Below are 17,698 nucleotides of genomic sequence, written 5' to 3' on the forward strand. Positions count from 1 at the left end.
TGAAGATGTACTGATGGTTATTCGAGCTGGTTGCTATCCTATCCATGCTATAGTTGGTGTTCCTGGTAAATCACTCGAGATGTCTAGAGAAACGGTCTGAACTGAATTGATGATCATGAGATGTAAATTGTGGAAAGGTGCAAGTCAACGTTTTCATTTCCAATCAAAGATTCCATTCCTTAGAAATTATAACGAGCAAATTACTCAATACAAATTGCTCACCAATATGTGAGGATGAAACAAACGGTTCTCAACCTCTTTGATTCATTTCCTCCGGCACAGTTTATATCTCCATATCTTCCCCATTGACCAATGCTTTCCAGTACAACCATTGTGACATCCAGTCTCCTCCTCAGTTTTAGTGCAACTTCTGAATAAACCAACGTTTGTGCCTTTGTTAGTTCCGAATACAGCTGTTTCAAGTCCCTTCTTACCACGAGTCCATTGCAAAATAATTGCACTTGAGATGCTTAACTTGTTCTCTGCACAGAATCTGAAAGACGGGAAAACGGAGTGTGGTGGTCACATCATTGGTTCATAATCTAGAGCCACAGAATAATAATCTGTTGATATCGCCTTGCCTCATGCCCATTAGAGAAAGCAGTGAGTCATCCTTCCCTGGTCAGATCTCTGTGTGACTGCAAACCCACAGCACTGTGATGTACTCTTTATTGTCCAGTGGAATAGCTGAACTAACCACTCAGTTCAAGCTAACCATAACATGCTGGCCTGACCAGGGCTGCACACATCCCATGAGGTAAGAACAAAAGGAAAGATAGCTCCCTTCCTCTGCCTGTGTCCCATATTCCTGTAGCTGATTGCCATTCAGGTAGGTGGCCACTCACTATTTTAGATGGATTCTTTCTGATTGAGTCTCTCCCCTAGAGTGATGTTCATCTCGATAGGCACTTCCGGTACTGGCTTTATTGATGCTGACCTACAGATGTAAGGATGTTTTAAATTCGGAATCAGTGACAGTGCATCGGAAATGAATGGTTTCCCATTTCACACAAAATAAACGGAGCCAGCTAAGTGAGGGAAATGAATTATTGTGATCAAACCTGCAAGTGTAGTTGAAGCAGTATTTGGGGCATTGTGGGCAGATTTTCTCTCCTTTATAAGGAGCGATCTCCTGACCATAGGCAGAGTGAACACGATTCCACCAGATTAATCTCTGGATGATGGCACCATGAGGAGTGAGTGAAGGTTGATCAGGAGCGCTGTGAGAGAATACGAGGTGATTGCATTGAACACTGAGTGGGACGGGCAATCACTCCTGATATTCTAAATAGACAATGAGATGGTGATAAATTCCATGTCTGCTGTTTCACTCAGGATGTATGATTCTGGATAACATAAGTGCCTCCAAGGACGTTACGCGCTCCCACCCCAACCCCCACTCCCCACGGTGATTGACAGAGACAGAGAGTTTTGAATAAACTCTCCCCACATTAATACAGTGCAGTTGGTGTGTGATCCTGCACTGAATGTCATATTATCCAGCATCCTGACAGCAGCCACAATACCTTCATTCTAAAACAGTTAACTATTCCCATCAGCTTCTGACCTTCACGAAGAACATGAATCCATCTTCTCAAGGATGCAAGGTGACTCCTTGAGGTTTAAACCATAAGACAATAAGACATAGGATCAAAAGTTAGGCCCATTAGCCCATAGAGTCTGCACTGTCATTCAATCATACCTGATACGTTTCTCAAACCCATTGTCAGACCCTCTCCTTGTAACCCTTGATCCCCTGGATAATCAAAAACTTATCTATCTCCGTCTGAAATATACTCAATGGGACCTGGCCCCCACAGCCTTATGTGGCAATAAATGTCAAAGATTCGCATTCTCTGTTGAAAGGCATTTTTCCATATCACTGTGCTAAAAGGTGTTCCCTTTCATTTAAGGCTGTGCGCTCGGCTTCTAGTCCAATGGAAACATCTTACCAACACCCATTCTGTCCAGGTCATTCAGTATTCTGCATCCTTCCGCTACAATCCCTCTTATCCTTCTAAACTTTATCGTGTAGAGACCAAGAGTCCTCAAACATGCCCCATACGATCAGCTTTTCATTCCTACGACCATTCTTGTGAAGATCTTGTGAACACACTCCATGGCCAGTACATCCTTCCTGAGATATGAGGCTCAAAATTATGCACAATTGTCCAAATGTGGTCTGACCAGAGCCGTATACAACCTGTTTTATATTCAGATCCTCTCGTAATAAATGCAGTTGCACTCCTAACTACTGCCTCAACCTGCAAGCTTACCTTGAGAAAACCCTACACGAGAACCCTCCACAATACGACCTGTCCATTAGCCCTTGTTTGTATCGTCTGCAAACGCAGCCAGAGTGCTTTCAATTCCCTCATCTAGATTGTTAACATAACGAGTAAAAAGTTACAATTCCAATATTGAGCCCTGTCGAACACCACTTGTCACCGGCTGCTGTTCTGATAAGGACCATTTCATCCCGAATCTCTGCTTTCTGCCAGACAGCCAAGCTTCCACCAATGCCATTACTTTGCCTCAAACACCACGGACCCTTATCGTACTCAGTCATCTCCTGCATGACACCTTGTCCAAGGCCTTCTTGAAGTCCTGGTGGATAACATCCATTGGCTGTGCTTGGTCTAGCCTGCTCATTCGTCTTCAAAAAATTCCAACAGATTTATCATGCATGACCTTCCCTTAATAGATCCATGCTGACTTTGCCTACTTTACCAAACACTTCCAAGTATTCAGAAATCTCACCCTTCGCAATGGATTCCAGGATCTTACCCATGACCGATGTTAAGGTAATCATTATGGATTTTTTATCTTTTTCCTTACTCCCTTGTTAAAAAAGGGTGTTACGTTAGTGGGTTTCCAGTGTTCTGAGATTGTTCCTTACTGTCGTGATTCCTGAAAGATCACCACGATTGCCTCCACTCCCTCTTCAGCTATCTCCCTTATAATACTGGCATATAGTCCATCTGGTCAAGGTTATTTAACCCACCTTCTGGCCATTCAATTTTTTATAACATGTTCTCCATGGCGGTGGCCATCATACTCAGCTCTGGCCCCTCAATCTTTTGAATGTTTCAGCTATTATTCATGTCTTTCAAAGTGAAGGCTGATGCAAAGTATTTATTCAGTTCTTTGGCCATTTTCTCGTTCCCCCACTACTATCGCTCCGGTATCATTTTCCAGTAGTCCAATGTTGACTTTTGCCGCTCTTTTGTACTTTATATATCGAAAGAAACTGTTACAGCCTTCATTTACATTGCTGGCTAGCTTACCCCCATATTTAATAATCTCCCTCCTTACGTTAATTGGTTTGCCCTCTATTTTGTCTTTGTAATTTTCCCAATCTCTGGTTTCCCACTGCACTTTGCCACATTGTATCCTTTCTCTTTTGCTTTTATGCTGTAAATGACTTCCCTAGTCAGCTATGGTTGTCTCATCCTCCCTGTACCATGCCACTTCTTCCTCGGGATAAATCTCTGCTATATCCTGAATTACTCCAAAAATCTCCTGCCATTGCTGTTCCACTGTTTTTTTTTTCTGTTGGGCCCGTCTCCCAGTCAATTTTACATAGCTCCTCCCCCATGTCTCTGTGATTGCCTTTATTCAGCTGTAATATCGTTACTTCTGATTCTAACTTCTCTGTGTGAAAATGCAGAGTACATTCAATCATATTATGATCACTGCCTTCTATGATTTCCTACACCTTAAGCTCCCTCATCTAGTCTGCTTTCACAACCTGCCCAAATGGCCATTCCACAAATTCCTTTTCTTGCGAACCACTATCACCCTGAATTCCCAATCCATCTGCATAATGAAATCCCACATGATCACTGTAAATTTGTCTTTCCTACAGATCGTTCTAGGTCCTGGTGTATCTTGCACCCCAGCTCCCTGTACATAACTCCAACTGCATTTTTCACCGTTTTGATTCCTCATTTCTACCGACACAGATTCTACACCATCTGACCTTACTTCATTTCTTGTTATTGATTACTGATTCGATCCCGTTCTTAATAATGATACAACTCTATCTCTCTGCCAACCTGCCTATCCTTTCGACTGGATGAATATCCTTGAATATTCAGCTCCCAATCCTGATCCTCTTCCAGCGATGACAGCGACATGCCCACCATGTCGTACCTGCCAATATGTGTATGAGTCACAAGCGTATTTACCTTATTCCTTACACTGCATGCATTCCGATATAACAGTTCAGTTCTGTATTACCCGTCGCTCTTCTCAATGTCTTATGTTTGTCCAGCCGTTTTTACCTACATGGACCCTGACCACTGGATCATTCCCCTCCCGCTCCAAGTTCTACAAACCAAATGATATTTCACAAACCCGATTAACAGGTATGCAACACAACCTTCAGAACTCTCAATCCCGGTCAAGGAGAACAGTATCTATGCCTCTAACTATACTATCCCCAATTATCCATCATTGGGCAACACGGTGACACAGCAATGCTGCCTCACAGTGCTTGGGACTCGGGTTCAATTCCAATTTCTGGACCCTGTCTGTGTGGACTTTATACATTCTTCCCGTGTCCGCATTGGGAGCATTAACTCCTTTCTCATTCCACAGTATGTATCTGTGTTTATTTCGGATTTCTACAATCTACTGTATTTTTCTTTTGTTTGATGGAGACATGCAGCAAATGTGACAGGTATTTCTAAACGCCGCCGTGGTTCGCGGGTTCCCTCGGTGTTTAGGAATCCTGCCTGACCGATTGTCAGTGTGCAGTGTCCCTTGATAACCATTCCATCTCTTTCAGTCCCTCAGTCCATCATCACTACATGCAGCCTTTCCTTGTGCCACCCATGGGACCCCCGAAACCCCTTTGCCTGGTACTGGATACTCCCTTCGCAGGACATGCACACAATGACACTGGGCACTTTCTGACCCGCTGGGGATGTTGGGTAAACACCCTGGCATTAAAAGGAACAGAATAACTAGAATCCAATTGAATATCAAAGCTGAGTAAACAGGCTGAATTACATCCATCTGCTCTGACATTTTCTAATCTTGTTTATCCTCATCCATCTGCAAATAGATGGCCCATATGTATGCCTTGTCAAACAGGTTTGGTGGCGGTGATATATATCAGATCCTGTGGTGATTGGACTGATTCAGTAGTCTCACGTTCCTGACGTCACACTAAAGTTTTTATTATCAAGTCTATCCACTTTAAAGAAAAGGCCTTGATGGAGTTGTGCAGAAAGGATATTTGAATTTTGGAGACATTAGAATATGTCACGTGCCAGTGAGGTTATGAATGTGAAGGCAGCACAGTTAAATAAATGGCCAAAGAGCTGGTAGGGGAGGCAGCACTTCTGATATGTGGATCATTGGGATTCCCGAATCGATAGGATATGGACAAGAGGGACGGTATGGACCTGAACAGGCAGCAATCTCTGATATGTGGATTTTTGGGATTCACGGGTCAGTAGGATATACACAAGAAGGACAGGACAGACCTGAACTGGCAGATATCTCCGATATGTGGATCATTGGGATTCCCAGTTCGGTAGGATATACACAAGAAGGACAGGATGGACCTGAACTGGCAGCAATCTCCTGGAAGGCAGGTTTGCTATTGTCATTTACGAGGGATTAAACTAGTGTGGGGCGGTGGTGGGGGAGGGGTGTGGTGGGAAGGGGTATGGGGAACCACAGCAGTAAGCCCACAGGTACAGCGACTGAGGAGGAGTTGGAGACTAATACCAGTACAGCTAAGACCTACAAAGAGCAGGTAGAGGGTATTGAACACAATAGGCCTGGCAGTCTGAAGTGTGCTGATTTTTATGTGAGGGGTCTGTTTGTTTGAACAGATCATTCGAGGCCACTGCATGACAGGAAACTGAAATCGATAATGGTTAATTGTCCACTGTGTCCTTCACTGGACCAGCTTGTCTCTCCAGGTACCTAAAATGTTTATTGTGGGTCAGAGAAATTCAGAATTAATACAACACAGAAGGAGGCCATTCAGCCTACCGTGCGTCCACGAGCTCTCCAACTTGACAACTTGAAAATAAAGAGAATGATCAGAGATAGACTGAGAGGGAGAGAAAGAAATAAACAGAGAGAAAGAAAGTTAAGTGAGATAAACAGAGTGGAGAGAAAATGGAGCGACACAATGAATGAGAACAAGAGGCGTCAGATGAGTGTGAAGTTAGATCAGGAGACAGCATGAGGAGAAATACACAGAAACTTTATTTAGAAACTCCCAGAGACTGTAAGACCTTTGTCTGGTGCCACACCCAATGAACACCATGCTGATACTGGTTGTCATCCCAGATCATTTATCGTCAATAACGTCCCAGAGCTGAGTTGCTGATGACAGCTAACCACAATCCAAGAGACCAATAGATTGGTTCCAGGGAGAAGGGGGATTAATTTAAATTCTCTGGGCCAACATAAACTTGAAGCCACTCAATACACTGTGTGAGAGACAAGGTGAGAGAATCTCAGTGAGGGGGATCACTGACAGAGGGGAAATCAGGATCTCTGCTGGGGGTCAAATAATGATTGATAAGGTTTGCCGTCCACTCCCATGGTTTTGTAATTCACATTTCAATTTATATAGCTCCACATAGTAAGTGCACGTTAACAATATTGCCTTTTTGTAGTTTTCATATTTTGGTATGTACAGAAAAGCTTTTTTTGTCCTTGTATTTTGTGTTGAATAAACACTTTTTATTACGGAGGAAGAAAGAGCCTGTTCCGATGGGACTGTCTTCATCTGAACCGTGCTGGGACAAGAGTCCGAGTGAATCCTAACCAGGGCTGTAGATAGAGCTTTAAGCTGATTAGGAATGTGTGTGTGTGTGTATGTGCGGGGTGGGGTGCAGTTATAGGGTTTAATTAAAAAAGCCGAATTAAAAGAGGAGGTAAAGTTACAGAATTCAGGAGAGGTTATTAAAATCTCCAGCACAGACACAAATAGGATAGAACATCTGGAAATGTTTAACGATCAAACTTCAAGTGCACTGGACAAACAAATGCCAATGAGAAGAGGAACGATTAATACAGGACTGACAGAGTTATATCTGAATGCATGCTGTACAAGGAATAAGGTAAGTGAGCTTGTGGCACAGATTGAAATCGGCAGGTATGAGGTGATGGGCATCATGGCTGCGAGGGGCTCCGTGATATTTAAGGACATTTATCATATCGAAAAGATAAGCAGGTGGGCAGAGGGAGTGGATTTGCATTATTAGTAAGACATGAAATTAAATCAATAGTAAGAAAGAAAGTAAGGTCAGATGGTGTAGAATCTGCGTGGGTAGAATTGAGGAACCACAAAGGTAAGACAACCACATTAGAGTCCTGTACAGGGCTCCAAAGAGTAGTCAGGAGCTGGCGCACAACATACACCAGGAGATAGAAAAGATGTGTAGGAAAGCAAAGTACAGTAATCGTGGGTGATTTCAATATGCAAGGGAAATGGGAAAATCAGATTGGTATTGGTTCGCAAGAAAAGGAATTTCAGGAATGTTTATGAGATGGCTTTTTGGAGCAGCTTATGGTGGAGCTCACTAGGGAACAGATGATACTGAATTTAATGAGGCAGGCTAGATAAGGGAGCTTTGGGTGAAGGATATCTTCAGAAGTAGTGATCAGAACATGGTTGAATTTATTCTGCAGTTTGAGAGAGAGAAGATAGAATTAGAGGTAACAGTATTTCAGCTGAATAAAGTCTACTACAGAGGCATAAGGGAGAAGCTGGGTAGAATTGACTGGGAGAGGAGTCAAGCAGAAAAGAAAGAGGAACAGCAATGGCAGCAGATTCCAAGATTAATTCAGGAGACACAGCAGAGATTATTGCCGAGGACTAGAAGCATAGTAAAGGGAGGATGAGACAGCCAGGGCTGACGAGGGAAGTCAGGGATTGCATACAAGCAAAAGCGTAAGCATATAATGTAGTGAGGGACAGTGGGAAACTAAAGAATTGGGAATCTTACAAAGACTAATAGAGGGCAAAAAAGGACGCAGAAGATTAAATATGGGGGTAAGCTAACCAGTAATAGAAAGGAGATTCTCAGAGGTTCTTTAGGTATATCAAGTGCAAAAGATAGGTATAAGTGAATATGGACCACTGGGAAATGATGCTGCAGAGACAGTAGTGGGAAACAAAAAATGAATGAGGAAATTTGCATCAGTTTTCATGGTGGAATACACGAGTAATTTCCCAAAAATTGAAGAGAGTGAGAGGGCAGAGCTGTGTATGGTGGCCATCATCAAGAAGATCATGTTGGAAAACTGAATGGCCGGAATGTGGATAAATTACCTGGACCAGATGGACTACACCCCTGCCTTTTAAGGAAGATAGCTGAAGAGGTAGTGCAAGTGTAAGTAGTAATCTTTCAGGAATTACTAAAATCAGGGAAGGGCCAAGAGGCTGGAAAATTGCTTACGTCACACCCCGTTTAATAAGGGAGTTAGGCTGAAGATAGAACATTACAGACTGATTAGCCTAACCTTGGTTGTGGATAACATCCTGGAATCCATCGTGAAGGATGGGATTTCTTAATACTTTGAAGTATTTAGTAAACTATTGCAAAGTCAGCATTGTTTCATCAAAGGGAGGTCATGCCTGACAAACCTGCTAGAATACTTTCAGGGAGTAACGAGCAGATTAGTCCAACGAGAACCAATAGATGTTATCCACTTGCTCCTCAAAAATCCTTTGACAAGGTGCCACGCAGGAGGCTATTGAGAATAATAAGGGCCCCTAGAGTTAGAGGCAAGGTGTTAGCATGGATAGAAGCATGACTGTCTGACAGAAACCAGAAACTGGGAATAAAAGTGTCCTTCTCAGGATGGCAGCCAGTGAAAAGTGGTGTTCTTCAAGACTCAGTGTTGGGACCACAGCAATTCCCTTTGTGCATTAATGACCTACATGAAAGAACTGAGGGCATTCTGGCTGAGTTTTCAAACATTGCAAAGATAGAGTGATAGGTAGCGTTGAAGAGGTGGTTCAGCTGCAGGAGCGTGCTCTAGCGCATCTCCTCAACCTCCCACTCCTCCACCCTTGAACTCCAACCTTCCAACTACTACAAGGACAGAACCCCTCTGGTGCTCACCTTCCATTTCACCAACCCAGGATACAATGCATCTTCCTCCGCCATTTCCGCCACCAACAGTCAGACCCCACCACCAGAGATATACTTCCCTCCCACCCCATCAGCATTCTACAGAGACCATTCCCTTCACGACTCCCTCGTTCAGTTCACGCCTGCCCCCTCCCCCCCACCCAACAAGCCACCTTCCACTCCCGGCACCTTCCCTTGCCATTGCAAGAGGTATGATACCTGTGCCAACGCCTTCCACCTCACCTCCATCCAAGGCCCCAAAGGATCCTTCCACATCAGGCAGAGAACATCCTGTGCATCCAAATACCTTATCTACTCTGTCCATTGTTCCTGGTCTCCTCTACATTGGGAAGACAGAACGTTGATTTGAAAAACGGTTCAGGGAACACTCTCGGACACACACACACAACAACCCCACTGCACTGTGGCGAATACTTCAACTCACCCTCCCACTTGGCCAAGGATATGCAAGTTTTTGGTCTCCTCCACTGCCAAATTCTAGCCACCAGACGACTGTGGGAAGAATGCATCATTTTCCACCTTGTGTCCCTCCAACCACACGGTATCAAGGGCACTTTCACCAGTTTCCTCGTCTGCCCTCCCTCCACCTTATCCCAGATCTAACCCTCCAACTCACCACCGCCCTCTTGAACTGTCATACCTGTCCATCTTTCTTCCCATCTATCCACTCCACCTTCCACTCTGACATATCACTATTACCACCCACATCCACCTAGCTATCGTCTTCCAAGCTACCTTCCTACCAGCCCAGAGCCCCTCCCATTTATCTCTCAGCCTTCGTTCACCCACCCCGTCATTCCTGAAGGAGACTTTATGCTTGAAACGTCAAATCTCCTGCTCCTCGGATGCCACATGACTGGCTTTGCTTTTCTCTCACCACACTTTTTAACTCTGATCTTCAGCATCTGCGGTCCTCAGTTTCTCCTGCTGAAGGATGTGCACAGGTTAGAGGAGTGAGCAAAAAGTGGCAGATGGAGTATAACATGTGAAAGTGTGAGGCCATGCACTTTGCCAGGAAGAATATCGGCATGGATTATTTTGTAAATAGCGAGCAAATTCAGAGGTCTGAAGTGCAAAAAAGCCTAGGGAGTTCAGGTCCAGGATTCTCAAAAGGTAAACTTGCAGGTCGTCAATAGTGAGGAAGACAAATACAATGGAGGCATTTATTTCAAGAGGGCTTGAATATAAAAGCAGGAATGTACTTCTGAGGCTCTATAAGGCTCTGGGCAGGCCACAGTGTGCGCAGTTTTGGGTCCCATATCTCAGGAAGGATATACTGGCCTTGGAGTGTTTTCAGAGGAGATTCACGAGAGTGGTCCCAGGAAAGAGAAGCTTAACATATGAAGAACATTTGAGGGTGCTGGGTCTATATTTGGTAGAGTTCAGAAGGATGTTGTGAAATCTAATTGAAACTTGCAGAATACTGAATGACCTTGACAGTGTGGATTTTTCGAAGATGTTTCAAATGGTAGGAGAGACTAATACCCGAGGGTAAAGAGTAAAGATGAGACTTTTAGAACAGAGATAAGGAGAAACGTCTTCAGCCAGAAAGTGGTGAATCTATGGAATTCATTGCCACAGACGGCTGTTGAGTGCAGGTCATTGATTAGTTGACGGCTGTTGAGTGCAGGTCAGTGAGACAGATACGTTATTGATTGTAAAGGGGATCAACAAAAAAGCAGGAGATTGGGGTTGAGAAACTTAACAGCCATTTTTGAATTGCGGAGCAGGGTCAATGGGTTGAGTGGCCACATTTCTGCTACAATGTCTTCTGGTCGTATGGTTAATATTGGCTCTCCTCATTCCTCATTGGAGATGTATCCTGGAATTTGATATTCATATGATTTATAAAGAACAACATTCCAATACAGATGACTGGGAAATATCATTTCCCCTCCCTCCAGTCTCAGCAACCATGTCCGCAATATCATAATCACACTGCAATGGTACTTCATCACAGTTGATTGACATCGATAACATTAACAGCATGATCCTCACCTGCCCTCTCTGATCCTCCAGTAACCATCTGAATTGTGTGTAACATCAAATTCTCTGTTCACATATCCATGCTATTTGTCTGTTATAACTCATGCTGTCATTGGCACATTTTACTGTCAAGATTATGGACTAGAAAAGGTTTTTCCATATTTTACTGACATTATAATCACTGATCAGTAGTTACAGGCTGTATGTTTCCATTCATAAACGGAGAAACTTGGTTATGTTCTGACAATCCTTTGATATTACTCCCATATCCAAGGCAGATTGAATGATTGCACACAATCAATCTACTATCTCTAAATTCCTTCCCGCAGTTGCCCCCACATATCCCATGCAAAATGGATACATTTTGAACGTTCTTTTGAATTTTAATAAAATCAGTATTGAATTGAAAGTGGTTAGCTGGAGCTATTTGTTCAGTGACAGTGATTAATGTCAATCTCCGTGGATCCTAGTTATCCCAGTAGAGAATTTCCATCATTGAATGATAAATGGGCTCTGTCAATGTGTTATTCCATGGTATGAGTAGGAGAACACTGACGGCTCGAACAGGGATCAGTAGCTCGAGAGAGAGGGGTAGGAGAGATCAGAATCTGAGAACATCAGAGTGGAACATTACAATAATGGTTCAGAATCTGAGGACCTTGGATTGGAATGTTCCAACAATGGATCAGAATCTGAGAACAGTAGACTGGATTGTTCGAACAGTGGATCAGAATCTGAGAACATTAGACTGGAATGTTCCAACAATGGATCCGAATCTAAGAACATTAGTCTGGAATGTTACAACAATGGAGAGGAGTTTATCTTTTGGTCTTTCCTGGCTTTCTTTGCTTTGGATATCATTAGCATATCGGATCCAGGCTATCCTTTCCATTATTCAAGGTGGTTATTATCCCATCCTCGCTATAGTTGGTGTTCCTGGTAAGTCATTATATTTGTCTACTAAACCGGGTTGAACTGAATTTCTGCTCATGAGATATAAATTTTGAAAAGTACAAGTCAATGTCTTCAGTTCCAAACAAAAATTCCTTCCCTTATAAATTATAACTATGAAACTACTATTTATAAATTACTCACTGATACTGAACCAGACTGTTCTCAAACTCCATAATCCATTTTGTCCTCCACAGATTTACATCTCCATGTCCTTCCAACTCACCAATCTTGTCCAATACCACCACCATGATATCCCAGTCTCCTCCTCAGACTCAGTGCAACTTCTGAATACAGCTGGAAATGTGTTGTTGGAAAAGCGCAGCAGGTCAGGCAGCATCCAGGGAACAGGAGAATCGACGTTTCGGGCATAAGCCCTTCTTCAGGAATGAGGAAAGTTTGTCCAGCAGGCTAAGATAAAAGGTAGGGAGGAGGGACTTGGGGGAGGGGCGTCGGAAATGTGATAGGTGGAAAGAGGTCAAGGTGAGGGTGATAGGTCAGACTGGGGTGGGGCGGAGAGGTCGGGAAGAAGATTGCAGGTTAGGAAGGCGGTGCTGAATTTGATGGATTTGACTGAGACAGGGTGGGGGAGGGGAAATGAGGAAACTGGTGAAATCCGAGTTCATCCCTTGTGGTTGGAGGGTTCCTAGCCGGAAGATGAGGCGTTCTTCCTCCAACCGTCGTTTTGTTGTGGTCTGACGATGGAGGAGTCTAAAGACCTGCATATCCTTGGTGGAGTGGGAGGGGGAATTGAAATGTTGAGCTACAGGGTGGTTGGGTTGGTTGGTCCGGGTGTCCCAGAGGTGTTCTCTGAAACGCTCTGCAAGTAGCCGGCCTGTCTCCCCAATATAGAGGAGGCCACATCGGGTGCAGAGGATGCAATAGATGATATGTGTGGAAGTGCAGGTGAATCTGTGGCGGATATGGAAGTTTCCTTTGGGGCCTTGGACGGAGGTGAGGTGGGAGGTGTGGGCGCAAGTCTTGCACCTCCTGCGGTTGCAGGGGAAGGTGCCAGGAGTGGAGGTTGGGTTGGTGGGGTGTGTGGATCTGACGAGGGAGTCACGGAGGGAGTGGTCTTTACGGAATGCTGATAGGGGAGGGGAGGGAAATATATCCTTGGTGGTGGGGTCCGTTTGGAGGTAGCGGAAATGACGGTGGATGATGCGCTGTCCATGGAGATTGGTGGGGTGGTAGGTGAGGACCAGTGGGGTTCTGTCCTGGTGGCGGTTGGAGGGGCGGGGTTCAAGGGTGGAGGAGCGGGAAGTCGAAGAGATGCGGTGGAGGGCATCGTCGACCACGTCGGGGGGGGGGGGGGAAATTGCGGTCCTTGAAGAAGGAGGCCATCTGGGATGTGCGTTTTTGGAACTGGTCCTCCTGGGAGCAGATGCGGCGGAGTCGAAGGAATTGGGAGAATGGGATGGCGTTTTTACAGGGGGCAGGATGGGAGGAGGTGTAGTCCAGGTAGCTGTGGGAGTCGGTCGGTTTGTAGTAGATGTCCGTGTTGATTCGGTCGCCTGAGATAGAAATAGAAAGGTCGAGGAAGGGGAGGGAGGAATCTGAGACTGTCCAGGTGAATTCGAGGTCGGGGTGGAAGGTGTTGGTAAAGTGGATGAACTGTTCAACCGCCTCGTGGGAGCACGAGGCGGCGCCTATACAGTCATCGATGTAGCGGAGGAAAAGGTGGGGGGTGGGGCCAGTGTAGTTGCGGAAGATGGATTGTTCCACATATCCTACGAAGAGGCAGGCATAGCTGGGGCCCATGCGGGTGCCCATGGCTACTCCTTTCGTTTGGAGGAAGTGGGAGGATTGGAAAGAGAAGTTGTTCAGGGTGAGGACCAGTTCAGTCAGTCGAAGGAGGGTGTCAGTGGAAGGGTACTGGTCGGTACGGCGGGAAAGAAAGAAGCGGAGGGCTTTGAGTCCTTCGTGATGGGGGATGGAGGTGTACAGGGACTGGATGTCCATGGTGAAAATAAGGCGTTGGGGACCGGGGAAGCGAAAATCATGGAGCAGGTGGAGGGCATGGGTGGTGTCCCGAACGTAGGTGGGGAGTTCTTGGACTAAGGGGGACAGGACGGTGTCAAGGTATGCGGAGATGAGTTCGGTGGGGCAGGAGCAGGCGGAAACAATGGGTCGGCTGGGGCAGTCAGGTTTGTGGATTTTGGGCAGGAGGTAGAAGCGGGAGGTGCAGGGTTGTGGGACTATGAGGTTGGAGGCGGTGGATGGGAGATTCCCCGAGGTGATGAGGTTATGGACGGTCTGGGAGATGATGGTTTGGTGGTGGGGGGGTGGGGTCATGGTCAAGGGGGCAGTAGGAGGACGTATCTGCGAACTTCTGAATACACCATAATTTGCGCCTCTGTTCAATCCGGATGCAACAGTTTCAAGTTCCTTCTAACCACATGTCTGTCACTAAATAATTACTTTTGAGAATGTTTAACTTGTTCTCTGCACATACAGGAAGACAGTTTATGGTGGTCAAGCCATTGACTCATAATCTAGAGCCACACAATAATGGTCTGTTGGTATCGCATGAAAGACATTGGTGGAATTTAAAAGCAGCCATTATCATTGTTTATAAAAACCCATCTGCTTGCCTCAAGTCCTTTAGGGAAGTCAATATGGCATGCTTCCGTAGTCAGGTTTCCGTGTGACTTCTTTGATGAACATGTGTGTGTAATGTACCTTAAAGAGAATTAAGAGCCCGCAATAGCTACCTCACAGCACCAAGTGTTCTGAATAATAGATATAATGTAACATTTGGTCAAAGAACTCGATTCGCTCATTGTCTCAAGACAAAACCAAATTCAACCAAACAGTTTTAATTATACTCCAAAATATCCACCTCGAATCACATTTGAATTTAGTCTCTTGACAATCTTAAAAGCCAATGACACAATCTCATGGTTTGGGAGGGGTGTGGGGGATCATTACAAGACCGTGGAAAATTGAACAGTTGCGAGGAGAACTGCCAAGCCATCAGCATGCAAAGACTGCCTGAAAAATAGTTCTGTTAAAGGTACCTTTATTGATTAGTAACTGGTGAAACAACATACCCAAGAAGAAAATAAGACAGGAATATTGAGAAGAACCGAAAGCTTTCTAGTTTTGAGATAACAAGTTTTGTTTTGTAAATCTTAATTAGGAGTCTTATCGGACTAGTATTGTGGCGGGCGAAGGTAAAAGATAGGTTAGAGGAAGAAATTATAAATAGTTGTTCGTTTATTATTCTTGTTATACTGTAAGAAATAAAGTTGTTAATTTTTACATTTAATACTTTTGGACTCTAGAATTATTACATATTGCTGCATGGGATAAATCTTTTCTCTGTTGCTAGTTTTCGTTGAGCAGGATAATTTATCCTGTGTTGTAACGCTACAAATCCATAGCAATGTGTTTTACTCTTTACGGTACTGTGGAAAAGATAAACTAGCCACTCAGTTCAAGGTAGGTCAGCACAACATGCTGCCCTGACCAGGGCTTCATACATCCTGTGAGAGAAGAACAAAAGTAAAGATGGCTCCCTTCCTCTGCCTGTTTCCCGTATTCATGCAGCTCATTTCTATTCAGGTAGGTGATCATCCCCTATTTTAGGTGTATTCAATCGCATTGAAATTCGCCCCGAAAGTGATACATATCTCCATAGGCATCTCTGGTGATGGTTTTATTGCTGATGACGTATAGATGTAAGGAACTTACAGATTTCATGTTAGTCGTAGTGCATAAAGAAGAAATGGCTTTTTGTGGCACAGGAAAGAAATGGCGATGTCTAAGTGAGAGAAAAGAATTATTGCGATCATCCCTGACAGTGTAGTTGAGGCACTATTTGGGGACCTGTGGATATACCATCTCTCAAGTTTCACCAGACCAATCCCTGAGGTGATGGCACCTTGAGCAGAGAGTGAAGCTCAGTGAGAGAATAAGAGGTGATTGCAGTGAACCTTAAGGGGGATGGACAATCACTCATGATGTTCTAAAAAGACACTGACAGGCTGATAAATTCCATGGCTTTATTTTCACTCGTGTTACATGATTCTCGATAGTTTAAGAGCCTCTGAGAAAGTTCCACCCAACCATCCCTACTCCCTATTTCGATTGAGACGGAGAGAGAGAGAGGGAGATAGACAGACAGACAGACAGACAGATGTTCAGGCGTTTTATTAAACTCTCCCAACATTAATGCAGTTCAATTGGTGCGTGATCCTGCAATGAAGGTCATGCTATCCATAATCCTGACAGCAGACACAATACCTTCACTATAAAAGAGTTAACTCTTCCCAGCAGCTTCTGACCTCCATGGAGAACATAGGTTTGTCTTTTCGGAGATGGAAGATGCTTCCTTGAGACTTGACACAAAACATTTTGCTTCCCTCCTCACTGCCAGCAAACCATGTTAAAGGAGCACATGTTCTACAAACAATGGAGCCATGATTATCATCATGGAGCTCTCTATTAGTGCAGTCTCGGTTTTATTGGTTTGTCATGTTGTAACATAAATGACACCCTCCTGTTCCTGTATAACTATCTCGATGGGCTGAATGGCTTCCTCCTGTTCTCATGGAACAGGTTTAAGGGTCTGATTGGGCTCTGCCTGCTTCTGTTTAACAGCTCGATGTACTGACCAGACCCAGTCTCTTCCTGTGGACTGTCCCTCTTCTTGTTCAGTAGTTTCCGCGGGCTGAATGGCTTCCACATATCAGTGTGTAACCAGCTTGAGATGTTGAATGATGGTGGCAATGTGCATTGATGACCCCACAGTGATCTCTGAGGCACTTCATCAGTTACAGCTGTGCAGCCTGAAAGTAAACATTATTCCCTACTCTCTATTTCCTGTTCGCGACAAATTCCTTCTCCCTGTGTATTCGTTCAGGCCTGTTGAACGGCGTCGCTCTGGGCTGTGTAATGTACTCAACGAGCTGAATTACTTCATTCTATATTCCTGTGTAATTCCTTAGAGGAGCAGAATGGTCTCCTCCCGTCTCATTGAAGCGATCCTGTGTGACTGAATGGCGTGGTCACCAACCCTGTAAACAGCATCTGGGGGTGGATTGCGGGAACAACCCATGGGTTCGGGGCAGCAATATATCTCTGTAACAGCACCGAGGGACGGATTAAGGAAACAGCACATGGGGTAGGGACAGCAGTGTATCTCTGTAACAGCCTCGAGGGAGTATTGAGAGAACAACACATGGGATAGGGACAGCAGTATATCTCTGTAACAGCCTCGAGGGTGGATTGAGGGAAAACACTCGGGTTAGGGTTCAGCAATATATCTCCGTAACATCACCGAGAGTGGATTAAGGAAACAACACATGGGGTAGGTCCACTTGTATATTTCTGTAAAGCAGCGAAGGACGGATTGTGGGAACATCACATAACTTAGGGACAGCGGTATAACTCTGTAAAACCCTCCAGGTTGATTTAAGGAAACGACACATGAGGTGGGGACAGCAGTACATCTCTGTAACAGCCTTGAGGGTGACTTGAGGAAACAACACATGGGATAGGAGCAGCAATATATCTCTGTAACAGCCTTGAGGGTTAATTGAGGGAATAACACATGGGATAGGGACAACAGTATATCTCTGTAACAGCCTCGAGGGAGTATTGAGAGAACAACACGTGAGGTT

The sequence above is a fragment of the Chiloscyllium plagiosum genome, unplaced genomic scaffold (assembly GCF_037043375.1).
Source record: "Chiloscyllium plagiosum isolate Xiang-an unplaced genomic scaffold, Cpla_swu_hap1 HiC_scaffold_14, whole genome shotgun sequence".
In the NCBI taxonomy this organism is placed as follows: domain Eukaryota; kingdom Metazoa; phylum Chordata; class Chondrichthyes; order Orectolobiformes; family Hemiscylliidae; genus Chiloscyllium; species Chiloscyllium plagiosum.